The 27,739-nt window shown below is 45.5% G+C and overlaps 1 long non-coding RNA gene across 1 annotated transcript in view; it reads right to left on the reverse strand.

The window, feature by feature from the left end:
• The window catches only part of LOC118174777, a 113,428-nt gene that overhangs the window by 62,468 nt on the left and 23,221 nt on the right, over positions 1-27,739 (reverse strand). The window contains exons 10-12 of the long non-coding RNA XR_004754770.1: positions 21,077-21,284; positions 6,612-6,774; positions 399-904 (exon numbers count right to left, since the gene is read on the reverse strand). This is a non-coding gene — a long non-coding RNA (uncharacterized LOC118174777). The remainder of the gene's footprint in view (positions 1-398; positions 905-6,611; positions 6,775-21,076; positions 21,285-27,739) is intronic.

A 27,739-nucleotide genomic window follows, 5' to 3' on the forward strand; every position in this document is an offset into this window, starting at 1 on the left:
AAACAAAGCCAAATCTCCCTGAGCAGCCGATAAAGGAGAAAACAAAACAAAACAAAAACAAAAAAATGGGAGAAAGTGACTCTTCAGCTTAGAAACAGTGTCTAAGCAGCTCTGTCATGCTGTTTAGGTCATGCTGCTGCCATGCTGCATCAGGCAACATTCCTTGCAACACTGCTGATGCAATGCAGAAAGAAGCAGGAGGAAATTAATTTCTGATATGCCAATTACCCACCGAAGGCTTGCAGCATCAAACGTGCTCTCAGCAGTCATTTCAACAGGGCAAAATGCTTGCACGGCCCTTGCATTGGTTCAGCTTCTGAAATTCTGCTGAACCACACTATCGCTGTATTGCCAGTGTTGGAGCTGCCAGGAAAAAGGTGGACCCAGCTAGCTCTTACCTGCTTTTGTTATCAGTTGGCTCGGGTTTCAGTGGTAACTCTCTGCCTGCAGAAAGCTGTATGAAATATAGCAGGGGTAGCATCTGGCTGGGAGGTCTTTAGAACAAGCACATTCATCTCGTCCTTCAGTACTGCTGTTTTACTGGCAGGTCTAGCTGCTCTTAAGTTCGACAAGACAGATTCCCAGCCCTGTCAGAGTGAATCAGTTCCTTTAATTCCTGAATTCAATTCCTTTAATTCCAGAGTTTGAGCATGACTCTGGGATTCTGAGCCTGCTCAGGCAGTGCGCAGTCCTCATCAAATAAGCCCTACAGTACTTGGTCCAGCTGCTGCTATACAGTACATCTAGTGGTGACTCGCGTTTACAGATAAAACTGTTCTTCTGGTGATTTAGTTTGTAAATATCGTTGTATGGCACAGATCTTGTCTTCCTTTTTCTCAGACAGTGGCTGGTGGGAATGCTTCAGTTTTCGTCTCCTGCAACAGTTAATCAACTCGCAGTGCACCTGAAATTCCATAGGAAAGAGACATTTCAACTGTACAACCTTGACTCACAACATCCCTGCCCAGATAAAGAATTCATGGGAAAGTGTTGGCAGCATGTGTCGCTGCTTGGCTGAAGTGAGGTAGAACCACTCCCATTCCCAGGCCCTAAAATCAAAATATCCCCATTTACGGAGACAAGAAAGGCAAAACTGATTTTTCATGTAGGAGCCACCTTCCCCCCAAGTCACCACTACAAGGCAAATACACAAGAGATGCCGCTTTCCTCCCCACAGAAAACACAAACACACTCAGACATGACAAAGAATTGGTAAAAAATGGTAAAAACAACACTAGAGAGCCAGTCCTGCTTCTCTCTGATGCATGTGTAACCCTCTTAGAGCTAGTTAGGACACATGCATGAAAATAAGGAAAGAATTTGGCATCTGGGCTTTGAAAAACATCTAAGAAAGCTCCACCCTACCAGCATTATTTTTTTTAATCCATTCTGTTTTCCAAGGGGCAGAAAGTTACATTACCTTAATTTAACTGAAGGAGGGATGGAAGCACAGAGAGCCCTAAGGTAACCCCATTTCAGTGGTAGACCTGCATCCCTCACCATGAGAGAAGCTTTCATCACCAAACTGTTTTGCTTCAGCTCAAGCCTGACATCCAGAATGCTTTCTCTGCTGTCTCTTAACTCCTTTTACTTCTCCTAACTTCTCCAGCAAGCAGACTGTGAGCGTACCAGCCACAGCATCTCCATTTCAAACAGTTTGGCTTTCCTTTCCACAACACTATTTCCTGACTCTTTTTTCCAATCTGTAGCTTGCTGAGCAGAGGATTAGGAGAAACTGAATCAGGCAGAAAAAGGTTTTCTCGAGGCTGGCCTACAAACGCCACCTTTTCCCTCTCATCTCAGGTACCCAGCAGCTCCTGCTTTGTACTGGATACACAGAAACCTCCCTAAATTATGTGCATGTGCGCAAAGGGATTGTTTTAAAATCAAACCTTCTGAAGTGTATCTTGATCCCAGCTCAACTTTGGACACACTGTTGAAATTTGGATTTAATTAATTCCACTTGAGTTTTGAAATGGTGCGATACTTTTTTCAGAGGTTTTTTCCCCCCATTTCCTGGATCAGAGCCTCAACCACATTCATGGAAACACTGAAGGGAAAAAAATCCCTAGCAATAATTCACCAAGTGGGAACTGAAAACATTTGCTGAAGAAGAAGGAACCTCTTGGTCTTTGGATGCTGGGAATAATTCAACCTCTCCTCCCAATTCCCCGAGGCTCAAACAGCCCTTTTTCCGGCAGAGCTGTGGTTATTTGAGCAAGCTGCCCTGGGGACAAGTGCATGTTACTTGTAGGATTTGGGCTGGGAAGATCAAGCACATGGATTTGTAGGCAAGAAGGGTTTTGTGTTTTAATAACTGCCAACAGGCCCACAGAAGAGCCTAAGCTTGCAGGAAGAAAAGCCTGCTTGGCAGAATTCAGCTCAAATATCTTGGAAACATGCAGGGAAGCGCAGACATGTCTGTGAGCATCATCTCCTTCAACAGTACAACATTTTGCATGCAACAACTGTACCGATCCAGGACTCATATGATCTCCACTTTACGCTTCTCTCCTATATTGCTTTTTTTTGATGTTTCCCAGCATATCACATGCCCAATCAATAAAATTAATACCACTCAATAACAGTAAGCCGTCTGCTCTGCGTGTGCTATTTGCAGCTGTACAAACAGGACCATGAGACATGGAACTGGAGTAGTGCTACCTCCAGAAATGGACACTAGATTTCCAGGGCAGCAAGGTGACTGAATCTTTGGGAAGAGACAAAGAGCAAACAAGGATGCTGCCATGGTGTTCCCTCCATCTCCTGCAGGTAAATGACTCTGAGACATACTTTGATTGCAATGAAAACCCCATGCAGGGCCACTGGAGGGTTCTACCATTACCCTTCAGCTTCTCTCTTCTCCTTGAAAGAAGGTGTTGGGTTTCCACAAGTGATTTTCATTCTCTACCTCCCAGAACAGTCCCAGCAGCATCACAGGGGCCTGGAAAGAGGCTGAAGAGGGCAGGAGATCTCAACAGGGAAACTGAACAAGAAGTGTGTCATTTCAAATTCTTTGCTCCCAGTGAGATGAAACCTCTCAGAGCATCCACTGACCTCAACTCCAGCCATTGTGGGTGGCGAGGAGACCCCCTCCACTTCACCCCAGCTGTAATAGCTCGTCTCTCTGCTGGGGCACTGGAGGTTCTCCTTACACCTTGACAGAAGCCAGATACACCCTCTAGGACTACAGAAGTGGTTCCAGTTCCTGATGTTCAGCTATGTTATTAACACACAGTATCCATTGCCTGAATTCTCCCTGACAAACGCCAGAAACACTCAGAACCTGAACCTCCTAGACCATCCTCGTGTTGTTGACAGAAAATAAAACCAAACCCTACTTACAAACAGAGCAGGAGAGGCCACGAAGCCCATTTGTAGAAGCGTGGAAGAAACTTGGTCCTGACATGCAATGGGCATGTTTGCAAATGGTCTGCAGGGTGAAAATGGGCGACCCAAACTAACCCCAACTAGGAGCTGGGCTCACAGCGATGTCCTGAATACTAGTTGAGCCGATTTTGAACTAAGTGCCCTCTTCTTCTTGTAAAGCACACTCGAAGCAGCAGAATGTGTTAATGCCTGGTCATCACCCAACCTCCACTCTGTGAGCTGCTAGCAGGTAAAAGTACTGCCAACCTGCACAGAAAAAACATCTATCTATTTCCCATCTGTCATGTTTTCTCAAACCCATTACACATAAGCATAGAATACAGGGGGCAATGTATATACCAATCACGTAAATTCCTCTTCAAAAATATACAGCATGACCAAAGACAAACCACAGTCCCACAACTGAGCACACATTCAGGACAGATGCACCACACAACTCAAGTTTCCTTTAATATTAAGAAATAATTTCAGTTAAAAACACTCCTGTGTTTTGTGACAGCTAACTGGGTCTCTCCCCAAGATTCTTGTCACCTCTAATGACTTCTGAACCTTAAGCAAAAAACTCAACTGGATTCAAATTTATTGGGCTGCAGACCAATAGTCTCCAGTTTACATGGTACAGAGACTGTAGATTTTAGCCCTCTGAGTGCCACTTGGTGATGCAGACAAGAGACAGCAGTGGAATCTGACACCTCTCTGGAACAGCCACTGTCTCCCTCCAAACACCTACAGTCCAGGAATTGGATCATGGGGGGGGGCTTTCTTCCTCAGCAACTGAACCTAATATTTTCAGATGAAGAGTTTCTGGGGTAGAAATTCTTTACCTAAACATTTTGCCACCAGTAAAATGCTTGTTCATTAACAGAAAATATTTGGGTGTAATTAGCACCTTGAAATATAATTGGAAAACAAAGCTCCGTTGTTTTTGATCAACTGGAAACAGAAATGATCCATTTTGATTTGAAGTGACTTTAACTCAATAGTTAAAAACAAACTTAAAAAAATTAAAATGGAAATGAGTTGAGGCTTTTACTTGAACCAAGATGCCTCTTAAATGCTTTGGCATGAACATTGAATTTCCCAAATCTCTTTACACTGTTTATTTCTAAATACCGGATGTCTGGTTTGCTTGGAGAGAGTGTGTGCGTGTGTGTGTGTGTATAAAGTATTTGCCTGGCTCGTCTGTCCCAATGTCACAATCATAAAACACAGACTTGAACTCCTGGCACTGGGGGAAAACACAGCAGACAAAGAAAGGGCAGGAGAGAGCAGAAATTATGCTTGGAACTGCTTTTCCAGCAATATATACTAGGGTTCTCCTCTGTAGCAATTTCTGGGAGCCTAAATCACTTGGTATGGTGGCATCACCTGACACAGGGAGAAAGGGATCAGCACAGGGGATACAAGTGAAGACGCAGTTTTGCTCCTTAGACAAGCCGGTAGTTTTCCATATATCCAGCTGAGTTTCTTTAGACACTTTTCCTATATTTCTAGGGAGGGGACAGGCTTTAAGGCAGAATAAAAACTTACTTTCTGAGTGTAAGCCCCGTGGGACAAGCACTGACTTCTCACTAAAGCTTTGCCCAGCACACTCCCCAGCAGGGCAAAGCATGGAATAACGCTGTGAAACCATGTGAGGTGTCACGAGGCATGTTATTCCATCTCGGCCCTTCCAGCACCCTGAATGAAGAATCTATGGTAATTACTCAATCAATTCCAGATTGCATTTCCAAGGACCTAATCTTCAGCTTCATAGCAAAAACACAGCACCTAAGTCCAGCTTGAGAAAGATGCTGGTCATCTGCCATCCAAAAGGCACGAGGTGGCTGGGCAGGGAACACCAAGCCTTTGTCTCCTTTCACATTTAAGAGAAAAGCAGTGTTCTTGCTCTTGGGCTGCTGCCAGAGCTATTTCTATCAAGTGAACCCACCGTGGACAGCAGACTGTGTAGTCAAGAATTTAACAAGCCAGAATGTCTCCCCTGATACTTGGGCTACTAAAGACACACAGCTCAGCACAGCAGGTTTCTTCCAGCAGCTAAGCTGTCAGCCACAGGCATCCCTTGCTGTCCATGCACAAAGGGCCAGGCACGCTCTTCAACTTAATGAACCACAGAAAGACCAAGCCAGCATGACAGCAGATGCAAACAAGAATGTAATTAGAGGTGGATTATAAATCTCTGGCTAGGTACCTGGAAACACTTGCATTGTGAGAGAAAGCAACAGCTTTGCTGATGGCATTTGGACTTAATTTAGGTCACGATTACAGACAGGGTGCTCTGAGCTGGCAGGGGTCAGATGGCAAATCAAAAACAGGCTCCTATTTGTCTTGACTCCTGCTGCTGGCCTCACCTTTCCAGCCCTACAGCCCAGACAGAAGCAAGCACTGTTTTCCCCTGGCCAGCTGGTGAGCAGCAAGTGTGGTGCAATTCATGTTCACTCTACTTGCACTGTGTCTGTCCGCAGAGCAGAAAAAACAACAACATAGTTAAGTTCTTTTGCTCTAAAGAACATTTTTAATATCCAAAAAGCAGAGGAGAGCTCTAAACCCAGCAAGGGGAAAGCACAGGTCAGCTGCTCCGTGGGGACCCCAGTTGAAGCCACAGGCCCTGCATACTCTGATGTTCAGAAAACCCAGAGACACTTTTGAAGAGACCTCCATGCCACTCTGCACTTCCAGCTCACAGCCTGGAACATTTCTTGTCAGCCAGGGTAACACCCCAGAGCATGGCAGTTCCAAGACCTTTACTGGCTTGTTTCTTTCTCTGTACAAAGTGGGGTAAGTAGCACAAGCTGGTGGGGAGACCCTCAGCCAGGAGAGAATCGGTGGAATACGTCTGCCCACAGGAGCCCTATTTCTGTTCAGAGCTGTTCATCTGCCTCGTGATACAGTTCCCAGGTGGATCTTTGCCAAGTTTGGGGCTGTCACTGGAGTGTTTCTTGCTCTTGGTGTTGAAATTTGAAAACATCTACTTTGAACTGTCTCCCTTCTACCGTGTCACACTTTCTAGATAAGCCTGAAATAAAGCTTAAACCTGCACACGCTGCCTCAGGCAGGTGCCAGTGAGTGGGAGGTAGCAGCAGAGCACTGTGAACTTAAAAACTCTCCGCTTTTCCCAGAACCACACCGTGCCAGTGGTATCTGCAGCCAACGAGGGGCAGGCACATGCCTCTGAAGCACTCTCCAGTCCTTGATACTGAGTGGAAGGAGCCACAACTCACCTGAAGTGGGAGAGCACATGCTTGGCAGAGCAGGTGGGAGACCTCAGTCCTCCATATCCCACCCGCAGATCTCACTGTCTCTCCTAGAGCACCTTGGGGCTGTTCTTTATCCTTGTCTATGTAGGACAGAGAAGCCACAGTCCGATCAGTCCAGGAGACAACCCTGTGAACAAACAGAGCATGGAAGGACATTAATGGACACGTTAATAAATGAGCTGAGTTTTCAAAGGGCTGGAGGGCACTTGAAGTGTTAATGACTGAAGGCTACTGTATGATTTCAAAGCTAGCTGCTGTGGACACTGGCTGGCTTTGTTTGAGGTCGTTTGCATTTCAGGCCCACCAGCTCTCATTCATCTCCAGAGAGGCATATTTAGTTGTCACTGGAACTGAACCCTGACTGACACTTCATGCTGATTTTCTCAGGCATTGGGTGGCTGGTCCGTGAGTCCTGGCAGGAGAGCAATACAAAAGTAGCTACAAAGGTTGGGGTCTAAATTAAAATCCCTCAGAGTCCCTGCAAAACATTCCTCTGCTATCAGTAGCCTTTGGATGGGGGCCATCACAAACAAGACACATACTATAGTACATCACAGTTATTTCAATCCAGGAGAGCAAAACATGTTTCTAAGGGACCACTAGCAGCTGGAGAATGGAGTGTGAGTCCAGTCCCTTGAGTTTTACTCCTAGCAACAGCTCGTGATGCATCGAGGGCTTTCCTGGGGAACCCTGCTCACTCTGTTGGCAGGGGGACCCTTAGACCATCAGTTTTACTACTAAACCTTCACACGGTCTTGTCCCAGTCCCCTTCCCTGCTATCACACTACAGTGCAGAACTGCTGCTTGGACCAAATACTCACAGGATCATTGCCCCTAGTCAGAGCCACTCCATCCCTGGCAGAGCCACTCCAGCCCTGGCATGGCTCTGCTGCAGAGCCCCACAGGGGCTATCTGATGCCTCTGAGTTCACAGGTCTGTAAATAAGTCGCTGGTGCCAGAGGGCACATCTGCTCTACACGTGCTCACCAGCAGACAGGTGAGGTTTGGTGTCGTTTGAATAATCCAAAAACACTTTTCTAGGGGGGTTTCTTCCTACAGCTCCATTTTCTGTTTACCTGAAAGACATCAGAGCAGTGCGTGGAGCTGCAGAGCCTCTGAGCATGAGGGGAAAAAAGATGACCAGAGAAAGGGGCAGGAAAATTCAGAGAAGTAAAAGGGATAAAATAAGAGGAACAATACACACTGCATTGTGGGGTGAGCCTCTGTGTGTGTGGTCACCCATTTGTTGTTTATTCCTTCCCAAATTCAAAACAGCCCTGTTGTTGTGCTAGTCACAGAAAGAAGTGTGTCTGTCCTCCTTCAAGGGATCTGCTCCCTCTGCACAGTGGCTGTATGCTTCACTGGAACCATGTTGGCTGAGGAAGGACAATGGTCTCAGCCTTTGCTGTCGTTGTTGATGCTGAAGCTGGCTCCCGGCCTCTTGGGCATGTCTGGGGCTCTGCCAACATGCTTGCAGGTTTTTAAGCATATAGGACAATACATTGGCAATTATTCTCCTGCAACAGAGCCACTGTCCTTGGGAATCCAGGTCTTCACTTGGGTTCTGAGACATTCTTGATGCAACATTCTGCTAATGTCGTTTTACTGCCCTTGTTGACCAAATTGAAAGCCTCAGCAGCCTCTAAAAACGCAGCCTATGTGGGACCAGTGGATCACCTCACCTGTTGTTCAGGGATGCATCCAACACAGACTTCTTTCCAGATATAACCAGAAACCACGTAAACTAATCTCAACCCCTGTACAGGGCTTTCCATTTCTTGTGTTCTACCAGATAGCAGGTATCTTCCCACCGGTAGCATTTTTACTCCTTAACACCACACTATTCTGAACAGGACTGTAAACTAAAACAAACAGCACATCAGGAGGCGGGCAGCCCAGGTGTTCCTCCAGCAAAGCAAGGCAAAGAAAAGTTAAGCACATCCTGAGCTTCAAGAGCAGACAACTCAAAACACAGACTTCCATCACAGCCCACAGCTGCAGCCCTTGACAAAGAGAAGACTTGCAACTGAAGCTGTCTAGGGCAGAGTGGGTCAAGCCCAGCCAACTCCTAGGTCTTCCCCACAAGAGTGCAGCAATGAGACAATTAAAAGAAGAGTAGAAGGCCTTACCAGAGGGCTACACATATCCTTCTAGAAATTAGCAGCTGGGGATGAAAGCTCTTTGTGCACACAGGTTGTAGGAGAGGATTTGTGTTTTGTAGTGCTGTTCCCCATGGCTCCATCCCCCACGGCTGTGTGCTCAGCCAACTTGAAAAAGATTCTTCTGAAACCCAGTTACATCAGCACTCATGTGCCACAGCCAATTATTTCTCTGTCAAACGGTGCCTAATTATGGACAATCAATTATTTAGTGCAGAAGCTTTCCTGCTTGGCAAGGTGGGAGGCATAACTTGCCTCAGGGCTCTCAGTGCTGTCTGTGCCCAAGCAATGGGGAGTTGCTGGGGGGGTCACAGACAGATTACACTGGAGTCACGAGCCCAGCAAACACAAGGAGATAATCCACCAAATGTGGTCAAAGAGACCAGCAGCATGTGAGCACACCCTTCAGTATACCCTGCCTTCCAAAGCAGCACGCTTTAAACCAGATGGGCCCATGACAATGTTCAGTGTGCTATCTTGGATTTAAAATATTCCTCTTTTCTGCCACTTATTGCTGTCTCAGATGATGTTGCAGAACACCTCTGCACATAGGACTTCACCTGGACAGTCCCACTTACACCTGTAGTTAGCTGTCTGGGGGCTAACCTGGAACAAATGCCCCCTAGATCAGACTGGGTTACGGCATGCCCATACAGGTCAGATACTGGTCAGGCCAGTAGGTGGGAGGTAGCTGGGAATCCCCTCATTTAATTTAGCATCAACGAGGACAGCCTATCTGACGATAGCCTTGGATCTTCTTATGCAACATGGAGGGAAGTCTAGATGGTTTGTGAAAAATAAGTCATGGCAGTAAGCATCAGATGCTTTCCCCACTCTAAAATATACAGAAAAGGTATTATTATAGCTAATCTAGAAATGCACTAAGAGTAGATGAATTCAGTTACAGGAAATAGGGCAGATGCCAACCCCGTTAGTGGAAGATGGGGAAAGCAGATAAAAGCAACTTATGCACTTTAAAAATAAGTCGGTAAATAAAATTGTTTTACTCTTTTCCTCTCAACCTGCTAAAATATGCAGTTAGCTCACTTACAAATCAAACACTGATGGCTTACAAATTGCTTCAAGTTCTTGTTTGCTCCCCTTAACTTCTGAAGGGTGAAGTTAATGTTCCAATGGAAAAATTACTGAGAAGTTTCTAGTTTGGTGTCTCTTCCAAAGTTAGATGAATTTCAGTAAAACCAAAACATTTTCTGAGAATTTTTCAATCCCCTCCAACCTCTGTCAGCTTTCCACACCTCCCAAACAAATCTGTGAAAAAGGATATTCGTGGTAAAGTTTCCATCTGGATAAAGAACGTTTCATTAAGGAACAGAACGAGACACTGAATAAAGAGTTCAGACCAATTCTAGTTGAAACACTGGCTAGATGTATTTCCCCAAATTGCTTTTCTTCATCTACTTTCATATTATTTTCCTGCATTTTTTTTAAATGGAAAAAATATTCTAATAAAGAGGACTTGGAGGGTCCCAGTTTGAATTATGCAGAGCTTTTATAGCTGCTGGGCGCTTAGCAGATTGGGGCTCTGTTTGTTTTAAATATGCATTACATTTATTCCAAATAAACTCCATAAATCAATCTGAGTAATAGAAACCAGCAAAGTTTACGCAAAACAAATATAGAAAGTCATAAATATTGTGTTTAAGATGTCATTTTTGTGGCTGGTATATTTCTATGGTATGTTTTTACTGTTCGTGGGATAAATTTTTCAGAAACATTAAAATCTTTCCTCCCCTCCATTCTCTATAGGTTTATCCCAAAGAAATAATGAGGCTAGCTCTATAAACCAGCATTTATTAAATCCAAATGGGCACTTCATCTTACAGTAGCTTTCAATATAATGTATTTGATCTTTCAAAGTAGTTGGAAAATGATTGCAAGGGGAACTTTCACAGAACAAATTAACTTGAAAGAAGAGAACACTTTATACCCCAAAGAGGGAGGAAAGCAATTTCCTCAGTTTGTCTGTCTCTGGATTCCCCTTCGCCTGGCGGCAGATATACATGCTTGAAGAGGCACTCTCTCTGGCTGCGACTGCATGATCTCAGCAGCGATGCCAGGAGCCTATGGAAAGCAGGGTCACAGACCCGTAAGACTACAGTTGCGACAAGTTTATCTCTGGTGAAACTCCAGATTGCAGAAGAGGTAAGAAAGAACAGGCTCATATGGAAACTAAAAACTGTTTGTCCAAGCTGCAATTAAATTCTGCCTCTTAAAAGTTATCTGTTTTTTTTTGGAGGGGCTTTATTACCTGCTTGCTACAGCTCTTCAGAGTAAGCAAAACCAGCACTGGGGCCATAACCTAGTCAGCAGATTCTGGGACTCGGATTTTAAGAATCCAAAGTTTAAGGCATTACAGGTCCTCAGGGAGAGGTCAAGGCCCTGGGACAGACAAGGTGCCAGTTTTTGGGGAGTTCCACCAAGTACTAAATCCATCAGCTGGGGAACATTATGACTGCCATAGCCCCAAATTTCTCTTTGTATTCCTTCAACTCCTGCATGCATCAACAACCCTGTCTGAGCAAGTTTCTCAATAAATGAGGATATTAGGAATCTCCATTCAGTCTGAAAGCTCTGCATGAATCACCTTCATTAGCCTATTTACAAATGCTAATTTTCTGTCTCCACACATGTGAAGGCTGCAGGAACCAAGAAGAGAACAGAGCTGAGAAGGATGAGGCATTTGGGGACATGGGGTCAGGGAAGAAAACAAAGAAGGTTTCTCTGTTAGAATGCCAGAGGAGAGCTCTTGGACTGCGGGAGCAGCCTGGCTGAAGCATTTCATCCTAGGCCAGGATAAAGGGAAGAAATAAAGAGCCAGAATTGAACTGTTCCCTACAGCACACTGAACTGATGCTCTCCATCTCCAATGTCTGCTGTTCTACAGTCCCTTGGAAGGTTAACAAGTTTATTTCAGGAGTGCTGGCTTTACCTTCCAAGGCTGCATAAGCTCCCAGGAGGGAAAACTTATGATTTTGAAAGGCTTTAGGAAAAGATTTCCTTAATTTGTTCTTTCAGAGACCAGATATTTTTGTTTCATCCTCTTGGTGAGGTTAGGAATGGTATGTACATAAAACTTCCCTATAAATTGATTTCTTTTATTGGGATGAATTACTGTTAAAGGCATACAGTACTGGGAGTAATAAGGCAAGATCTAAACCACTACCTACCCGGTTTTCTTCTGTAACTGTATGGTGGGGTAGGGAAGGGCTGATCCTTATTTTAGGGGTGGGGAAACAGAGGCATTTAGTGAGGACAAATGTGACTTGCCCAAGTCAAAAAAATAGCCAGTGGCAGGTTCCAAAAGCCTCGTCTTGGTATCCTAGGAATAACTACCCATCCTACTTCTCTAACGATAAGGTTGCCTTTGAGATCTCTACCCCTTCGGTGCTGGAGGAGGCTGAATAAGCAGGTAAGCCTTTCTTGGCTCCTGATGAAAGCTTTGTACCCCACTCAGCAACGCTCTTCTGGCAGACACGTACCGGAGAGCTTGCCTGCAGGCAGGCACAAAAGTAGGATCTGCCAAAAGCACAAACATTATCACCTCTCACTGGACACCTTCCTTCTCCAGCACCTAAAAGCCTACCCAGAGCCAACAACAACCAAACTCCAGACAGGGATTACCTACTGGCTCAGGGTTGTGAGGAACCTCGGTTCACCTATAATCACCTTTCCCAGCACAAGCAATCTTTGTCCGAGCTAAGAGCCATGGCCTGGCACTTCCCTCTGGGCCAGCTACTAAGTGCTTCCCTATACTCTCTGTAACCTTCCAAGAGGGACAAAACCATTTGCTGCTCTGTGCTTAAGCCAGACAGGTGGTTTTACTACATGCTGCTCCGTGGATGCCATGTTCCAGCCCTGCAGTGGCTGTATGTCACTAGTTTAAAGAAGGACTGGGCGACAGAGGCTAGGAAAGGAGACATCCCTCTTACGTGTTTCCTGAAGGGATTTTGTGAAGGTTAATTTACATTCAAAAGTTTCCTGTTCTCATCTTACAATAAAAAATAATTCTCCCCTCGTTTCTTTCCTAGGTGAAGCAGAAGGAAGTTGCAGAAGTAACGTGGATACCAGAAAACCCATTCAAGGGGGAGGGATGACTGAACAGGCTGTCAGCCATGTTATGAAATTGCAGAAGTAAAACTCGATGGCTGGAGCAGGTACAGTTCTTTGAGACATCAGACTTCCCTGCTCCAGTCAGGGAGCTGCAGTCACGCTGGATCAGGTGCAAAGAGAGGCATTTGCAAAGAGAGCTGTGTGGTGACAGCCTCTCAGAACTATTGCTACAGCCAACTTTGAGAAAGGCTGTTGACAAGGAGGAGAACTGTAATAAATGGGTAATTCCCATGACAAGGCAGAAAACTATTTATAGCAACCTTGAACTCCACGGCTGGCTAAACCTACTGTGTTACTCTGCAGATGCAGAGAAACAAAACAAGACACCCATTCTCTTCAGGTGGCTGGATAAATCAAGCAGAGTGTGAAAGCATGCACGGGTAGACTGACACTCCTGTGCGCTGATCCAGCAAAAGGACAGTACAGGATCAAGCCCACGAGGGCTTGGAGAAAGTCTCCCCTCAGAGCATCTCTAAACATTTGCCCTTTTCTACTCCAAATAAATAAAACAAGTGAAAGAAGAGACATTTGGAGAGTCTTAGATGGATCTGAACTCCCCCAGGATATCTGTATGCAGGCCAAGGTTCTGCAGAAAAAACTGATGATGTTTCAGGATGAAAGTGCAGAGAGCTAGGGCTGTGTGCAAATATACCAGAGACATGGGGCCAGGGTAGCTGGCCAGCAGGCTGGGTGTAGATGTGGAGCAGCTCTGCTGTGCCGCTCAGCAAGCTGCCAAGGAAGCAGAATTGCCTGGTAAGAAAGTAAAGGCAAGGTGTGCACGAGCAGGGTCTCCCTTGTGCAGCCTTTGGCAAGCTGCTGGGGGGAAGCAGCATGCTTCTGCAGATGCAGAGGAGCTGTCAGGGGACAGGATGCTCCTCCCAGTTCTGGCTGAGGCTCTGCAGATGCTCTAGCCAAGTCACGTTTTAACAGCCCCATGCCTCAGTTTCCCCAGCTGTAAGCTATTATAGGGATGTTTTGTGGCTGAATACAACCCCGTATCCACAAAGCAAGCAGAGCTCTTTGGACAGATGATCTCGAGGAATATAAAGCATTTACTTGAGATTTTTTTCCTGTGCTTCTCTCTGATCTTTGATGCTGTCACCTAAATAATTTACAATGTGAAGAAGGAAAGAAAAGACCAGAAGCAATCATACCAAAGCATCCAGCCTCCTCCAGGCATGGCCCAGGAGTTTTGAGTTTTGGGGAGAGAAGGAATGTGCTCCCACCCCACCCCCTCATCAGACTTCTGCATGATGACATGCAAGTGATGGCTGATCCTTATCTGGATCTGGGGACTGACAGACTTTGAAGTCAGCTTGGCATCCCCAGTTATAAACTAGGGCTTCAAATGATCAAAGGTGCCAGCGTTTTCCAAGGCCTCATGAATGAACTGGGTTGGAAATGGGAGCTCAGAATTTGAGATTGGCTGCTAACGTCCCCAACAGCATCACGAGCACACTGCAGGCAAGCTGGTGGCCTTTCCTTGCCTGCTTGACTTGTCATGAGCAGCAGACGGAAGGCAGGCTATGGCACTGTGAGACATTGTTCCTTATCTGTTTCCTAGCATGAAGGATATATTCTGGAAGTAATTCTAGCACAGGATTTCCTACATGAAAACCAGACCTTCAACAAAGAGGCACTAGTGACAACAAAAGTTGTAGTTAAGCTTTTTAGATCACAGCTGGAGCTTGCAGATGTGACAGACAAGGGAAAATAGCCTTTTTTTCATGGGAGTGGCTTCAGTTTAGGGACTACACTCTGTCCTGGGTGCATTACATGGACTGAGACTGGACAAGGGTTCTTTGGTGCCCTAATCCTTATTAAGTGAATGGATTTGGGCTGGAGAAAAGGAGAGAGGAAGACATGGAGTGGCTCTGAGTTCACAACTGCCTATCAGCAGGCTGAGAGCAGCCTTCTTTCATGTGAGGCATATGGGACACAGATACAAGCTGCTTGCAGCCTGATGTGGCTGGAAGGGGTGGGGAGGGCAGGATCTGTGCGAGAGGTTTTACAACCTGCAGCCTGCGTGCCAAGCCACCAGCCCACATGAGCTGCGTCAGGTGCACAGGTATAAATCAAACTCCTGGATGTGAGACTTTCGATTACCATGTCCATCGACTCTCACATTCCTTGCACCGTTCTTTGAAATTTGAACAAGCAAAGCTCTGTACAGCAGTTAATGAGGGTGCTGGGACAAGCACATTGCCTGGTGGAGAGAGGAGCAGAAGGAGCACAGGCTAGTCAAACAGCCTTTTGATAGGCCAGGCTCACTCAGCACAGAAATGCTGGCTGAGCCTGAATTCCAGCTATGAACCCTGACTGCCCTCGTCCCAGGGTCCTCTTTGGGAGAACTGCTCAGCGTGACAGCAGAACAGACCCTGACCCTTCGCTGACCGAATGGCCGTCCTTCCAATTCCAGCCCTGTAGTTTTGTAGCATTTTGCACATTCAGAGCCCTAAAATTACACCATCATTCACCACCACAAAGATACTTCCATGTTACACCATGACAGTCTGTCATCTTCATGATCAAAACCATGTTCTGTGTTTTTTCTGGATTTATACATGTTAACCAAAAGCCATGAATTCCAGACTCCCCAGGCACTAATAGATTTTAAATGAGCCGAGTGATATTCATTACATTGCAAAGGGACCACTGAGACGTTACCAAGAACGCCTTTGGAGTTCTCCGTACACCTCCTGAACAGAGCTTATCAGTATCTGCCCTATCTAGGAAGCGGTTATAGGCTGTAAAAAATTCACATCACATCTCCTGTTACTGAGATACTGTTCTTGGCCCAGAGGTTCAGTTCAAAGAACACCCAAGCCTCATGCTTGAAATTCAAGACCACCTTTCTGTTTCCCCTCCACCCCGTGATGAAGGGATCAAGTTCACCCTTTGCTGTGACTTACCTTTTTCTTTTTTTAACTGGAAAACCATTAAAGACTGACATGCTGGTCACAGACATGTCACAGCTCTGAACTCAGTCTCATCTTGTTGAAAAGTGGCCCCATACTTTACACTGCCCAACACAAGTCCAAAACAGTCTGCCTGAATTTTTTTTTTTTTTTTTTTACACTAACTCAGACAATGTTAAAACTGGGAAGGCTGCATTAGTCCAAATAAAAAGTCTCCTGAGAGCATTCAAAGACCACATTTGGTATAAAAGCAGAGTGTATACTGCAAGCAGAATCTACTCAGTTATAAGGCTTAATATGTGGACACAGCAAATGGGAGACTAGGGTGCCTCTTTGAGCAGATCCCCAGTTTGACCCTGACAGTACAGGAGCTTTGGACAAAAGTCTCCATCAGGCTGTTGTTACCCCATCCTGCAATGTGTCCAAGGAGAAATCAAATGCCTCTCCATTTTCCCAGCTTCAGTAGCGAGAGCTTCCAATAGCAGACAGACAGGATTATGTTCTCGCTGTGTTTGCCTCCTTTCTTCCCCATCTCACTGCTGCTCTTCTCTGGCTTCACACCACACATTCTGGTTGCACCATTCCAAAGCTCATCCTTGCTTGGCCTTATGCCTTCTAGCAAACAGTCAAATTCCAGCACCAGCAGCCCAGCCCATCGTGATTAACTTTTCTCTGAAACATTATTTCTTGAAAGCCATCTGAACAAGCCTTCAAAAGCTCTCTACGACTAGAAAGGAATTTGTACTTCCATTAAGAACCTTAACCTCTCCATTTTGCACTCCTGCTGCTTTGCACACCAGTTCTGCTTTAAGTGATAATTTTATAACTTAAGAATTCAAGGAAGTATCAATAATCCAATAGGCACATCTACTCAGTCTTGGGAACCTAAGAATTTACACTGACGTGCAACCTGGTTCATCCCCCTTTGATCTGAAAGCTCCTTTAAGTACACCCTTTGACTGGCAAAACCTTGAAGAATACCAGGCTTTTGAACAAGAACTGAGATAGAACTGCTTTTATCGAGCACCACCAAATGAAAAAGGTCATTCAGAAATCTTGTGTGATTTAATAAATACAGATATAGTTTAGCTGCTTGGGTTTCTTATTAAGGAACTTAATTGCTGTATTTTAGTTTACTTGCTAGTTCTTAACTAAAAGCATTTTCATTCTTTATGAGGCAGTCAGCAGGTGTATGCCTAACTTTATGTCAACATCTGAAAGCTACTTATTGCTCATTTAACTCAGAGAAAATTAAAAAAAAATGGACCGCGTCTCAAGAAAAATAAATAAAAGGAGAATGCTGGGGAGTTAGAGCAGAGGTTTTAAAAAAAAAAAAAAATCAAAAACAGGAGAGGCTCTCTTGAATATTTTTTCCAAGCGCTGTTGTTATAGGTGTTTCCTGAGGAAGTGACTGACTTTTCCCTCCCCTACCCCCTTCAAGACTTTTTTTTTTTTAAAAGCAGAGTCTGAGAGGTGCAAGAAGCCACAGCAAACAAGCATAGTGGACAGTTATCTAGCTTAGCTTCCAGAATAAATCAATGGGAAGAGAAACAGACTTTATTTTTTTTTTTTACTCCAGTAAAGCAAAGCAGGGAATAAAGGTAGTCGTGTGCTTAATTTTAGGCAGGTGCCTTGCTAAGCTACGGCCTCTACAAAGCCACACAAAAGCATCAGTGAAATTAAATACCATCTAGTTATTTCATGACTGCGCTTCAGTGCAGCGCTCTTGCAACTGGAAGCCATCTGGCTTGGGATGGTTTCACGTTCTCTGATTTCACAGCTCCCTGCCCAGCAGGTCAGGGCACAGGGAGGACTCCTAGGACCTCCAGCAGCATGATTCTACCTGAGCTCTGCCGAGGGCTTGGCCTCTGTCCTTCACTGCCACGAACAGCCAACACACCAGCCCTGGTGTGAGCAGTCCACATATGAGGGGGAATGTGAGCCTTCAAACATGTACAAAAGCCAGCTAAGGGTAACTCTTGGTAAATTGGTCACTGCATATTACCACTAAGAGACCTGACTTTTGCTTCTTCCCCCCAATCTGGAGTTCTCAGAAACTTCACATGACCTTTAGGAGGGAAGGTGACAAGCTCTGCACCTGACCCATAAATCCTGTAGTTGAGGGCAGAGGGATCTGGATTCAAACTGTTGCTTTAGCTCCTTCACCAAGAGGAGCAGCACATAAAGGCAGAGGTTCTGGAATGTCCTAAGCTTTAGAGGAAACACCTCTCCTAGCCATTTGAAGTGCAATACTCAGCACTGGGGAGATGCTTCTGTGACTGACAAGTTTCCAGGCTGCTAAACTAGAATTGCCACAGGAAGGCAATATTTTTCCCCTTGCATTAACATCCTTACATTCAACTACGCAGAGTCGCTGAAGCCAAGTCTTGATCCATCAATACCCTGAGTGCTGAGAGCTCAGAGAAAAGCTATTGCAAGGCCCAAGCTTTGCTCTTCATGAAAATATTCCAATTAAGCTCAATCCAGCGTATGCCCAGGTTGGATCCTACAGGATTCAGGCCTTGGTGCCAGCTCTGTGCATCCTTAGAGGGCAGCTGCCTACAGAACTGGCTATAGGAAAGCACCAACAGTGTGCAGAAGCACTAAGCTGTAAATCAGGGTGGAAGGCAAAGCTCAGATCTTAACTCCCAGTGCTGACACATAAGCAGCTGGCAAAGTTGTCCTCTGGTTTTACACCGACACACCTCCTCTCAGCTCTGCAGAGTGACTCCAGATTTGCACCGGCACCACTGAAAATCAAGCCAGCAACCCCTACACCTCAGCTGAGGTTGCTAGTTAATCAGAACAGGGGCAGCACATCAGCTAGTTAATCAGAACAGGGGCAGCACATTTTGGGCAACAGAATTCCATAGGCTTTTGCCATTGTTCCTTAGCCAGCATTGATCACAGAACTAAACAGGGTTGCCAAGTCCTCAAAAGATTTTAGTGTGAGCGATGCAGACCACATGTGCTGAATGGTAAACAGTTCTTGAGGATCAGAATAAAAAGGTCTTTATAGTCCAAGCAAACAAAAGTAAATGCCAGAATCTAAATGAAATTGAGCTTTCCAAAAGCCTGAGGCTACTAAGATTTCGGCACTGAAAGTGTAGCCTTGTTTGTTTCTTAGAAAGTCCTAAAGAACATCGCATTATCGAGAGGTGATCCTGCCCTGTTCCCAGCAAAGCAGAGTCCTTCGATTCTCTTCTCGTTTCATCCCATCTGAAAAATGTCCTAAACAGACTGCTTGAGCCTCCTGTTAAAGCTAAGTGTCATCGATGACTTTGTAAGTGGGTAGTCAGCAAAGAGGGGAATGCTGCCAATGAAGTAAATACCATTTATTACTGAACAGAGTAATATGGAATACAGCAATCCAGCCTAAGCCACACCGCACAGAAAGACAGTCCTAACACAGAAAAAGCTTTGAAATTCTTTGCTATTCAGTTTTAAAGATGTCTGTGAAAATACACAGACCGAATCAGAGGAAGAGTTGTTACATTTGGGGACCACAAGTCCCCAAGAACCAAGTAAAAGCATGTGTGTTGGAAAGGACTCCAATATAGCCACTGTAGAGCAACTGGTGCTGCTCTGTCCGTGCTGGGCATTTAGAATTATTCCACAAAAATCCCTGGTCCTGCTTCAAACAACCTCAGCAGCAGATCCTTTCAGATCAGTGAGCCTGTGTGCAGAAGACTGCCTAGAATTTTAATCCAGCTGAGAACCAAAGGCTCCTGCAGGATAAATCTTCAAGCAAAAGTCCCAGCTGGCCCCCGGACACCTTGCCTCTGTGAAGGCTGATGAATGCCTGCAGCTTTGAGGTTAGACAGCTTTTGGTTTGTTTAAACTAAGTTTTGGCTGCTGCAGCATAAACCTACTACTGCTCCTGCAGTCCTCATAGGCTGCGCAGGGCTGCCTCCTCCACTTCAGCACAACTGACGTTGCAGCTGCCAGCAGCTGCTGCTCGGATTCCTCCAAGTGCATTTACTCCACGCAGCTCTGCCCATGGCTCCAGAGCACTGCTGGCATGGAGCAGAACGGAACATGCTGTCTCCCTGCCACCTCTCAGCCCAAATCCCTCCTCCTTTGGCTCACTGCTCAGTCTTTCCCTATCTCTGGTGTTTTCCCAAGGCACTACCTTGCTGATTTAAGTGGCACTGCTCTGATTCCTTCAGTATGAAAGCGCAGGTCCAACCTGTGCCGTAGGTCTCCACAACTGTGGCAAAACAGGGCATGAAAATTCCCTGTGGGAGTATGTCACAACTCTGTCAGAAAACTCGCTTTATGTGGGCAAGGACAGCTCAAATCAAGGGCAGGGGAGATGGACAGGACATGAAGAAATGCAGCGTCACTAAGGAGTTTGGAAAAGATAAGGCGGTTCACAAAAGGAGAGAGATTCTAAGCCCACTAGCATGGCTGGGAAGGTGTTTTAGGCTTAGAAATGCTTTTACACTTGAAGCTCATCCCACTCCATACAAACCACACAGATACCGTTTTGAGATTACAGGAAGAAGTCCTGTATTGCATCCTCTGCCCCTTCTCTTTCTCCCCATCTCTGTGCTCAGTACACACAGCAGCTATGGTAGAGCTGACGAGTTAGCAAAGCTCGTAAAGCAGCACCAACCCTATAGCTCTTTAGTTAGCTCTTTTATGGCCCTATGGGTGAACAGGGAAAAAAGTACAGTTCACCTTGGGCCTCTTTTTCCCCACAGAAATTCTTTCCAGTGTTATTTTACAGGTTTGCACATTCCTGCAGAGAACAGAAACCCCTAGCAAAAAGGCATTTAAAAAACATGCTAAGCTACCGTGAAGTAAATTACTGACTTAACAGCCAAGCACCTACAGGTATAATTGGATTTCATTTGAAGACCAAATTAAAGCAATGTGCATATTAGCCTCTGAGTCTGCAAGGGGCAGAGGGATTCTGGAAAATTTCCAAAGTGCACAAAAAAGCCCCAGAGATAAGACTCTCACTGAACAAGGACCATCTCCCAGGGATGGCCAGACCCACGCCTAGCTACATCCGCATCACTGAACTGTGAAGTTAAGAACCCTTTTCTGAAAGCCCAGAGGCAGCCACGCCGACTTCCCTCTCCTCCTCCGGTATCAAGTCTAGCACTTCACCATATCTTAGGTCTTTAGTAGTGCCTGTACTCCTGTCACATCTCAGTTCACACACTACTGAAGACTAGGATAAAGCCCCTGAAAAACTGAAAAAGGCACTCACCAAATTTTTCTCCCAGCAAGATACTGCTGCAGTGACAGTATGCCACAGGTTAGTTTCCTCAGATATCAGTAATTGCCACTGGAGGAATGCTGACTACAGGAGGAGTTCCTTCAGGATGTCTCTCTGTAAAGGGATGGGACTAGCTTTCTTGATGCTTTGACTTCCTCCATCCACACCTCTTCTCATGCTTGCCATCTCCTCTTTTCTCCTGCCAAAGAGAAGAGACAAGGATGAAAACAACCAGCTGAAAAAGAAAATAAATAACAGCCATTGAGGGCTTGAAAGTTAAAGCAAGGAAGTAATTTGTCGAACAGCTGAATGAAGAAGGCATCAAGGCAAAGTGTAAAACAAACAAAACAATAAACAGATGAAAGAAGTAGAGTGAGATAATGAGAGAGATAATGAACAGTCTGTTAGCAACTTCAAGGCTGGTCTTGGATGTTATCCTCCAGTTATTTCTAGGTTTCTCTTTGCAACAACCCTGTCCCTAGAAGAGCTGCTTTCCTTCAACCCTATTTCATTTCTGAACACTCTGCTTCATGAACAGGGCCCAGATCGCACTGGTGCTTTTCCTCTGACTGAGAAGGCCACTCAAAACCTCAGCTCTCAGCTCACCCAGACAAAGCACCTGATTTCAGCTGTGCAGCCCAGCCCAAGTTAGGCAGTGAGTAACCACAAGGCAGTTTTTTTCTTGACAGCACTGTTCACAGTGCTGCCCTGTGGAGTCAAGGGACTCAAATGACTGTGCTGAAGGGCACAGTTGTCAGATCTTTGGAGAAGGGGAACAACTTGACATGAAATCCTGCTAGAGCAGTGCAGAAGGGTGGCTTGGCTGGTGTTGATTCAGAATATGAGACTGTAATAATATTTGCCGTCGGTTCAACCTCATATACTGCGTACAAAAGCCTCTGTTTGAATAAAGGAATAGCCAGGGAGACATGAGCTGAGAAGAGCCAAGAAACTCAAAGCAAAGTCCCAATTCTCTTTGTCCAGAAATTTAACTGTTTTGGAAAGAAACAAAAACACACTGAAGGTGGACAAGGAAAGGGCAGGACAGATTTCTTGCTGAACTTTCTCAGCTTTCCCTGACATTACTTAAGAAAGAATGAGAAAATGCGCGTTCCACAGAAAGGGTTCAAAAGATTATTTTTCCCCTCATTGAAGGGGACTTGTTTGGCTCTCTTAGACCAGCCTTAGTTTCCTGGATAAATAAAACTGTGGTGTATTTTAATAGCATGCAGGGTAGAATGGAAAGAACCAGGAAATCAGGCAATCTAGGCCTCACCCTACCCCTAGGACAAACCACTTGCTCATATGGCTCACAATCAGTCACGAGGGGACACGTGCCTCTGCCTTTGTACCTGCCTGAGCCAAAATACCTTCAACATCTCCTAAAGACCTGCCTGAAATGTTTTCAGAGAGTTGGCGCGTAGCACATTGGATACCAGAGCCTTTATTGATATCTGATCCTGGAACACCAGAAAATCATAAAGTTGATTATCAGGAGAAAGGTAAACATGGTCCAAGGCCAGAGGGGTATCAGGATGGAGTAAAGTTTCCCAGGCTCCCACCTAGACCAAATTACTTTTAGCACAGCATTCAGATGACTTCTGCCAAGGCAGTTGTTTTTGTAGCTAGTGACTCAGACTGACCGTCTGGGAGACATTTGAGCCTGTACACAACAATAAATATAGCAGGTGATCAGTTTGGTCATATGAATACTGGTAAAGTTTTCAGGGCAACAGAGACCAGTATAGCAGAGCTGAGGCACCGTTGTTAGGATATTCCATTTGACTGTGTTTTTCCAAACATGGTAGAGAAGGCCCAGGCAGTCTTACCTGCTTCAGACACTACCTCTTTCTCCTTGAGGTGTATTTAGCCAGATGGCAGGTATTTTATATTTAGAAAAACAGTCATTCAATAGGAAAACATTTCTGCAGGGTTGACGTCAAAGGACTTGTTTTCTTTCTCCCTCTTTTGTGGGACGAGAGAGTCTAGCACCAGACCCTGGAACTACTCACACCTAACGCTGTCTACATGTGAGAAATGAGACTTGGGCTGCACAGCCAAGGCACTGATGGAGGACAGCAGCACAGCCAGCTCCAGGGAGGCAGCACACCAGTGGACCTGGCAACAGCAGCCCCTGGCACTGTGGTAAGATCCAGAGATACCATGCCTGACAATCCAGATGTGACCTGGATATGCATACAAGAAGCAGTTCCAAGTGGTTGTATCTACTTGCATTTTTTATTTTTTAAATGCTTAGGGGTTGGGTCCTGAGCTCTCTGGCCTCCTGATGGGCTGGGGAGGGCAGTTCAACACAGTTCAAATGCAACAGTCCAAGAAACCGAGCAGCACATCCCTAACAGTCCTACAAAGCACCACAGAAGCTCTGTTGGACTCCTCCAGCCACCTGATACTCCATTCAAAAAGCAACAAGAGCAAAACAGTCTTGAAACAGGCAGAGAACCTCACATAGATCTGGCCAGGAAAGCACAAGAAGTCTGAGGTTGCTGTGACCTAAAAGTCTCCATTTATTCAAGATAGTTCCCTTACTAGAGGCAGCATCCTCAGTGCAAAGATCTGGCAGGGAGCAGCAATAGGCAGCTGCTCCCTACAGGGCTGGGCACCAGATTTCAAGTGGGGTTTCTGCCAGCCCCCTAGCAACCCACTCCCAGCCCCACAATACCTGAGAGAGGGGAGCAGGGCAAGCGTGGCAGCAGCACCCAACTTCAGCTGAGTCCAGATCATCATGAAAAAATGCATGCTGATGCAGCAGGTCATGCATTACTACAAAAGACCTGAGAAGGAAATAGAGGCCCAGGTCTGAGCTTATATAAAGCCATGCAGCACAAAGGCAGAGAGTGGGGTGGTGGAGGCCCCAGGTGAGGCTGGTCAGGATCACTAAGGTCTATTAATGATCTCAGGGGCAACTGGCTGCCTGAACTTGGTTGCTTGGATAGAAGTGGGGGCAGTAACTGTAAAACAAACAAACAAACAAACAAACAAACAAACAAACAAACAAACAAAAAACACATGAGGACAGATTTCGGCTCACGTGATTAGAGTTTATACTATAAATAACTGAAGAGGTTCCTCCTATGTGAGGATTTTGGCAGGCTGAAACTTGGTAAATGGTTTGTCTATAATATCTCAATAATAGATATGGCTCTCAGCATCTTCTCTAGCTTCTGTCAGATATTGTGCTGTTCTCATTCCCCAAACCATTCCTTGTTAAAGCAAACAGCACTGCTAAAGCAAACAGCAAAAGAGAGTACTACGTCCTCTATGATACAACAGGAAAATATGAGGCACAGAGAAGTTTCAGTAACCCTGCTGGTCTAGCCTCCTGGGAGATCCCCATCTGGTGCTCTGTTACATCATGTTGCTTTTAATTTCATTTATACACTGCTCTCCTTCCTCATAGACCAAGACTTGGAACCTAACATCCTCCTCCATGTTTGCTGCAGTTTGAAAATTGGATGCAAGCCCTATCACTAAAGCCTATTTCAAAAAAGCTAAATAGCTGACTAATTTGCCTTTTCTATAGTTTTTTATTATTATTTTTATTTTTTAAAATCTCCAGGTCTATTCCTAGTTCAGTTGCTTTCCAGAGATAACTTGTTGCAGTTTGCTTTGGTTTGAAGGGGGCTTTGAAACTAGTGACTAGGGTGCACCACACTTCTACAGGAGATCTTGAGGAAACAGCAGGGTAATTTATGAGACAAGCTACTCATCTTCAAAGGATAACATCTTTTTAGCAGAAGTCCCTTTTCTTCAAAGGAAAATTTGCCTTTGCCTTGTGAACTTGCATTTATATATACAGTTTCATGTATATTTATTATAAAAACAGCGTTTATTTTACACTTACCATGTCTGCATGATGTGTGTATAAAGGTCAAATGAAAGCAATTGTCCTCAAAGTTTTGGAAGAAGTATTGTCTGAAGACAACTGCTGCCAGCCCCTCCACAACCAAATGAGGGATTGTCACACACTCTATGGAAGCAGCCAGCAGGGGCTGGCCTCCCACAGTCCAGTGCTAGAGCACGGGCAGACAGCAAGCCGGCATGTGCCAGAGAAATTTAACCTGTGGGGGAACTCTGCCATCAAGGAGTCTCCAGGGAAAAGAAGCTCAAGCAGATAATTAGAAAGGCAGGACTGCAGTGCTGGCCTGGGAAGTTGTGGCTCTGCCCTGCTGCCCCCCTTTTGTGACTAGAGCTATCTGGAAAATACCAGAATGTTCCTAATTTGCCCCCCACAAAAAATCCTTAATGCTCTCCCCTGCTGCTAAAAAGAGGGTTGAGGAATGGCCCTGGGTACAGCCTCTGGCCTCATCTGTCTGCCTCCTTCCTATGGCAAGGCTTCCCGGGAAGCAAACTGCCAGCCTGAGCAGGATTGCTTGGTCATTGCAGTGTGCTGAAGGGCAGCCTCAGGTCATGCTCTCAGCTGTGCTTCCAGTTCACAGCCTCGATGGGCAACAGACCAGGCCTTGGAGACAGATGAGAGGTGCCTCAGAAACAGTGGTGATACTGTCCTGACCCGACACACTCTGAATCCTTGCCCCACCAAAAAAAAACACAAAACAGGATAGAATTCTCAGAGGCTGAAGCAAGAGAATGTAGTCGTAATGAGGCAAACGGTGTGTTCTCTACACCAGGCAAAGATCATGAATGCATCTGCCAAGACCTCTGCACGTTAAAGAATATGAACAGCCTGGGAACAGCCTGGATGTGCAGTGCAGTGCTTCCAGCTCCATCTTCCCTTCCATGTGTTCCCTGGAACCCCTCTCTTTACTTAAGGAAGGCTGCATCCTTACACAAAATGCCTTCTGCTGAGTGCTAGGACAATGAAAATGGATCACAAGCACTGCTGGAATTAGTCCTAAGATGGGGACTCAACCATTCTGGAGCACAGATGGGGTCAGGTCAGGTTTTTCCCTACAAACAGGAGAAGCCATGTGGTTTTCGTATAATTTGGAACGTTTTCTTACAGAATGAAGATTGATTAGATGTCTGGAGTTCCCCAGAAACAATGCTGATAGTGTTAGCAGCCTGCACGCTACAAGAACCCATTCATGAAAAAAAATAATCCTCATTTTTCTAATATATTTTTTTTCTTTAACTTTATGTTCTTGCAAAAAGAAGCTTATTGGGTAACTATCAGAACTCCTCTTTCATCACCTTGTCATAAATCCCACAGGCTCTGAATTCCTTTAACAAACTCTCGGTTAAATTGTGACCTGCCTATTCTAATAAATAAACCCTTTTTCTCCCCCAGAAAGCTGGAAACAGCCATGAAGTTGCTCCCCTTGCCCTTACTCCAAGTTCTGCTAATTGAGACATCAAAGCAGATGGAAAATCAAGGTTGTGACTGTACAATCCCTGAACGTTAAACTCTCTCTCTAGACCATTTCCAAACAGGGCAACTAACTTTTGTCAACACAAATCTCCCTCTGAAGTTTCAGCCATATGTTATATTCTTTTATCACTGTTTCTGTGAATGATGAAACAGCTGCTGTCTTTCACCCTGAGGTGGCTGTACCTTGGGGGCCGTTGATGTGTTCCTGGTTATATCTCGTGGAAAGTCTGACTGTCAGGCAAACTCTGACATCCCAACCCAGTTCCACGTCAAAACCATGCTGTAGTTATAAGCAGCGAACATCCCCCCCCCTTCCCTCCTCAGTGGTCACATGGAGCAGTGTCTAAGTCACAACAATATATAAAGTTTTCACTTACATCCCAAGAAAAGGTAGTGCTTGGCCTCTGGGGCCAACAAGGGTCCACATCATTTTTTTGTAGCTGGTTGGATGAGGTAACATATGTGTCCCCCTGTTAAACTGCGCAAACAGAATGCACAAACTAAGGTTGCTGTTGGGTAAGAACGGATCATGTGGTGCTTGCTTTCTCCCTAATTTGCTGGCATCATTTTTCTGCTGATGAATATCCCCAGCGAAGTTCCCTGGCGCATTTCACTCAGATTTATCTCAGGCCTCTGAACACTGAGCAATTAGGAGAGAGGCTGAAATGGGACCAGGTTTCAATGGAAAGTTAGCACCTAACACACACACGTAAATGCTCTAGACACTGAACACCTGATTATGTTTAGGACAGCATGCTGATCCCCTTGTAAAACAGACAATGTCCAGTGACCCAGTGTCATCCTCGGCCTACAACAATGCACACCTACTGCACAAATCTAGCAAAGTTCACTGGGCGTCCATGTCCTGGAGCAAAAGCCCAGACACAGCACAGTCAGCTTGGAGCACCAGAGCTTCTCTCCAAAGCTTCCTGGCAGGCTCTGACTTGGAGGGGAGGGAGGGAAAGAAGAAATTTGAAAACACCCTTTCCTCTCTCAGAGGAGTGTGCTGCAAACAGCTCTGCCTGCCAGCTCTTGCGGTGCAGTTGCCAGGCAGTAGTACTGCTCTGCAGTCCAGGATCAACAAACTACACGTTTGTATTCTCACCAGAGCCAGCATTATTACTGCCACAACTTAACACCCTTCAACAGAAACTGCCGCAGCTGTGAGAGCTGCCTTGGGAATGAAGACAATTGCAGCAACCAGTGGATGGAGGAAACAGAAGAGTGGCCGCTATAAACCTCACGGACGAGGCAAACACTTTCCTTCCAGTTATGGGTAGGAAACAAAATATCCAGTACTCTGA

Source organism: Oxyura jamaicensis, chromosome 15 (genome assembly GCF_011077185.1).
Source record: "Oxyura jamaicensis isolate SHBP4307 breed ruddy duck chromosome 15, BPBGC_Ojam_1.0, whole genome shotgun sequence".
Classification (NCBI taxonomy): domain Eukaryota; kingdom Metazoa; phylum Chordata; class Aves; order Anseriformes; family Anatidae; genus Oxyura; species Oxyura jamaicensis.